This window comes from Macaca thibetana, chromosome 3 (genome assembly GCF_024542745.1).
Source record: "Macaca thibetana thibetana isolate TM-01 chromosome 3, ASM2454274v1, whole genome shotgun sequence".
Classification (NCBI taxonomy): domain Eukaryota; kingdom Metazoa; phylum Chordata; class Mammalia; order Primates; family Cercopithecidae; genus Macaca; species Macaca thibetana.
The window spans coordinates 137446313-137451397 of NC_065580.1; the positions used below are offsets into that span (position 1 = coordinate 137446313).

The 5085-nt window shown below is 48.5% G+C and overlaps 1 protein-coding gene across 1 annotated transcript in view; it reads right to left on the bottom strand.

Moving 5' to 3' along the window:
* The window catches only part of BUD23 (BUD23 rRNA methyltransferase and ribosome maturation factor), a 206783-nt gene that overhangs the window by 140543 nt on the left and 61155 nt on the right, over positions 1-5085 (bottom strand). The gene's annotated exons all lie outside the window — the stretch shown is intronic.

The following is a 5085-nucleotide window of genomic DNA, read 5'->3' on the forward strand; positions in this document are numbered from 1 at the left end:
ATTTGTTGGGTGATACCCCAACAGGGAATTACAGTAGCAGATGGAATTAAGGTTGCTAATCAACTGGCTTTTTTTTTTTTTTTTTTTTTTTTTGAGACAGAGTCACTCTGTCTCCCAGGCTGGAGTGCAGTGGTGCAATCTCTGCTCACTGCAGCCTCCACCTCCCAGGTTCAAGTGATTATCCTGCCTCAGTCTCCCTAGTAGCTGGAATTACAGGCACATGCCACCACATCCAACTAATTTTTGAATTTTTTAGTAGAGATGGGGTTTCATCATGTTGGCCAGGCTGGTCTCGAACTCCTGACCTCAAATGATCCACCCCCGCCTCAGCCTCCCAAAGTGCTGGGATTACAGGTATGGGTCACCACGCCTGGCCAGAAAAATAAAAGAGGATATTTAGTGGTTTTGTTAGGATTCTCTAGAGGGACACAACTAACAGGAGATATATATATGTGTGTGTGTGTGTGTGTGTGTGTGTGTATGTATATGTGTATATATGTATATGTATATATGTATATGTATGTATGTAAAGGGGATTATATATATATATGTATGTATGTAAAGGGGAGTTTATTATTAATCCACACAATCACAAGGTCCCAAAATAAGCCATCTGCAAACTGAGAAGCAAGGAGAGCCAGTCCAAGTCCCCAAACCGAAGAACTTGGAGTCCAACGTTCAAGGGCAGGAAGCATCCGGCACGGGAGTAAGAAGTAGGCTGGGAGGCCAGGCCAGTCTATTCACGTTTTTTCTGTCTGCTTTATATTCTAGCTGCACTGGCAGCTGATTAGATGGTACCCACCCAGATTGAGGGTGGGTCTACCTTTCCCAGCCCACTAACTCAAACGTTAATCTCCTTTGGCAATACCCTCACAGACACACCCAGGATCAATACTTTTGCATCCTTCAACCCAATCAAGTTGACACTCAGTATTAACTATCACAGTGGTGATGACTGCTCTGGAGAGAAATAAATTGGGGAAGGGGGATATAGCTTGTGTATGGCGATGGATACTGCAGTTTTACAGTGGCCAGAGAGGGCTGCATTGAGAAGGTAACATTTGTTATTTTGTTTTTTGAGACGCGGTCTCACTCTGTTGCCAAACCAGGCTGGAGTGCAGTGGTGCAAACTCGGCTCACTGCAACCTCCACCTCCCGGATTCGAGCAATTCTCCTGCCTCAGCCTCCCTAGTAGCTGGGATTACAGGCACGCACCACCACACCCAGCTAATTTTTTGTGTCTTTAGTAGAGATGGGGTTTCGCCATATTGCCAGGCAGGTCTCGAACTCCTGACCTCATGATCCGACAGCCTCGGCCTCCCAAAGTACTGGGATTACAAGCAGTGTGAGCCACCACGCCAGGCCTGATTTTTTTTTTTTTTTTTTGATTGGGTTGAAAGATGCAAAAGTATTTTTTTTTTTTTTAAGAAAATGGTCTCAGGCCAGGTATGGTGGCTCACGCCTGTAATCCCAGCAATTTGGGAGGCCGAGGTGGGTAGATCACCTGAGGTCGGGAGTTTGAGGCCAGCCTGACCAACATGGTGAAACTCCATCTCTACTAAAGACACAAAAAACTAGCCAGGCGTGGTGGCAGGCACCTGCAGTCCCAGCTACTCAGGAGGCCCAAGCAGGAGAATCACTGGAACCAGGAGGCAGAGGTTGCAGTGAGCCGAGATTGCACCACTGCACTCCAGCCTGGGCAACAAGAGCAAAACTCCATCTTAATTAAAAAAAAAAAAAAAAAAAAAAAAAAAAGAAGAAGCCAGGCGCAGTGGCTCATGCCTATAATCCCAGCACTTTGGGAGGTCGAGGCAGGTGGATCACAAGGTCAGGAGATCAAGACCACGCAAAAAACTGTCTAAAAAAGAAAGCAAAAGAAAAGGATGTCGACCGGGTGCAGTGGCTCACGCCTGTAATCCCAGCACTTTCGGAGGCCGAGGCAGGTGGATCACAAGGTCAGGAGATCAAGACCATCCTGGCTAACACGGTGAAACCCCATCTCTACTAAAACTACAAAAAATTAGCCGGGCGTGGTGGCGGGCACCTGTAGTCCCAGCTACTCTGGAGGCTGAGGCAGGAGAATGGCGTGGACCCGGGAGGTGGAGCTTGTAGTGAGCCGAGATGGCGCCATTGCACTCCAGCCTGGGCGACAGAGCGAGACTCTGTCTCGGGAAAAAAAAAAAAGGTGTCAACAGAGAGCATTTGGGTAGCCTATGAGGAATAGCTGGGAGGTGCCCACTTTGATCACTCTCTTACACAGACTGAGCCCCAGTGGAAGATGAGCTGGGGAATGTAGGACCACGTGGACAAATGTAGGGAGGAAACAAGGTTGGCAAGGTCCCTGGAACTTCGCCCCAGGAAGGCGACTGGCTGGGTGAGCTGGGGGAAGACGTGTGCAGGGGACCTGTGCAGCTGGGAGGAGTGCTGGGCTGTGGAGGAGAAGGAAGCTACGGACAAGAAACCTCAGGTGGGAGGATTTGGACAAGGGTGAGAAAGACACAGGGGCTGTGTGCCTCAACCAGCGGGACCTACGGGCAGAAATGGAGAAGTCTCAAGGGCTGGCCTCTCTCTTGGCACGTGCATTCTGCCTTTCTACTGCTTTCCTCATCTTCACTTCAAGGGCAAGGGTGTGTCTTACTCAACTTCTGTCACCCGGAGTGTCCACTGTGCTAAGGCATACAGCAGGTGCTCAGACCATCTTCGGTTATTTTGGATCGACTGGGTCTGAACAACAGATGTGCCACCTTTGATCCTGTTATTTCTAGAATCATCTTTTCACTCCACATGCTGGTTTAGCTTTTGCATTCCTCAGTCAGGCAGAAGCTATTTCTGGCCCCCTCGCCAGTAAGATGACATATGCTTGCCCTACGTTGGTTGATCATGAAAGGCTGACTCATAATCAGAGGCGGTCTCAAGTTCAGGGTTAGCTAGGCATTTCTCTGGGGCACATGGAAATTAGTTTCTCTACAGGTGAGAGCAGCCACTACCAATCTGCTTTGTGTCCCAAGCTGTGTCCTGAAACAGCTGCTACCGGACCTTCTCTGCATACTGTAAGCATGGGTGACACCTGCCTGCAATTGGGTGGGGGCAAAGAGAACGGGAGCTTGCACTGGGTTCAACATTCATGCAAACATTTAGTTAGCATCTGTAGCGTCTGTGAACACTGCCCTGGGAGTAACAGCACCTACCCTATTTTTAGAGGTCAGCTTCAAGATTAGGGTTGTCATAGCACCTCTTTTTTCTTTGCTGCAGACTAGGAATAAAAGCCATAGCACCTTACACCTCCCCTCCCCTACTTAAGTTGGCATTTATCAAACAGCATTTTATTTATTTATTTATTTATTTATTTATTTATTTATTTATTCTGAGATGGAGTTTTGTTCTTGTTGCCTGGGCTGGAGTGCAGTGATGCCATCTTGACTCATGCAACCTCCACCTCCGGGATTCAAGCGATTCTCCTGACTCAGCTTTCCAAGTAGCTAATTCTGTATTTTTAGTAGAGATGGGGTTTCGCCATGTTGGACAGGCTGGTCTCAAACTCCTGACCTCAAATGATCCACCCACCATGGCCTCCCAAAGTGCTGGGATTACAGGTGTGAGCCACCGTGCCCAGCCTAGGCTAGCATTTATCAAATAGCATTTTAAATATGATTTGGGAAGCTGGACCCAGTGACTCATGTCTGCAATCCCAGCACTGTGGGAGGCCGAGAAAGGAGGATCAGTTGAGTCCAGGAGTTCAAGACCACCAACCTGGGCAACAAAGGGAGACCCTGTCTCTACAAAAAAAAAAAAAAAAAAAAAAAGGGCAGCCAGGCATGGTGGCCCTCACCTGTGGTCTTAGCTACACAGGAGGCTGAGGCAGAAGGATCACTTAAGCAAGGCCCTGTACCAAAAAATAAGTAAAAGTAAAAAATAAATGGTTATTTTTGTTGTTGTTTGGTCTGAATGTTCTACTAAACTGGAAGCTCAGCTAGTCATGGTGGCTCATGCGTGTAATCCCAACACTTCGGGAGGATCCCTTGAGACCAGGAGTTTGAGACCAGCCTGGACAACATAGTGAGATCCCATCTCCACATGAATAAATAAACTGGGCCGGGTGCGGTGGCTCACGCCTGTAATCCCAGCACTTTGGGAGGCCGAGGCAGGTGAATCATGAGGTCAGGAGTTCAAGATCAGCCTAACCAACATGGTGAAACCCCATCTCTAGTAAAAATACAAAAAAATTAGCTGGGTGTGATGGCGGGCAACTATAGTCTCAGCTACTCGGGAGGCTGAGACACAGAATTGCTTGAACCCGGGAGGTAGAGGTTGTAGTGAGTCGAGATCACACCACTACACTCCAGCCTGGGCAACAGAGTGAGACTCCATCTCAGAAAAAAAAAAAAAAGACAGGCGCGGTGGCTCACGCCTGTAATCTCAGCACTTTGGGAGGCCAAGGCGGGCAGATCACGAGGTCAGGAGTTCGAGACCAGCCTGACCAACATGGTAAAACCCCGTCTCTACTAAAAATACAAAAATTAGCTGGGCGTGGTGGTGCGTGCCTGTAATCCCAGCTACTCTGGAGGCTGAGGCAGGAGAATCACTTGAACCGAGGAGGCGGAGGTTGCAGTGAGCTGAGATCATGCCACTGCACTCCAGCCTGAGCCACAGAGCGAGACTCCGTCTCAATAAATAAACTGGAAGTTGTTTGAAACCAAAACCACGTATGTCTTCAGTTTTTGGTACAGAGTCCTGCACAAAATAGGCATCTTTTATTTATTTTAGAGATGGGGTCTCCATATGTTGCCCAGGCTGGAGTGCAGTGGCTATTCACAGGTGGGATCATATCACAGCTGACTGCAGCCTCAAATTCCTGGGCTCAAGTGATCCTCCTGCTTCAGCCTCCCGAATACTTGAGACTACTAGATACTCGAGAAAAGGAAAGAATGTGGTCTGAATGTTGGGAAAGCAGTTCATCTGGTGAAGAGAGGAGAGGATTCCAGGTGAGGAACAGGTATGTGCAAAGGCCAGAAGGCATCCTGAAAAAAGGCGTGGTTGGAGCACAGCGGCAGGGCCAGAGGGCAAAGGTGCTGGGCAGGAGAGGCC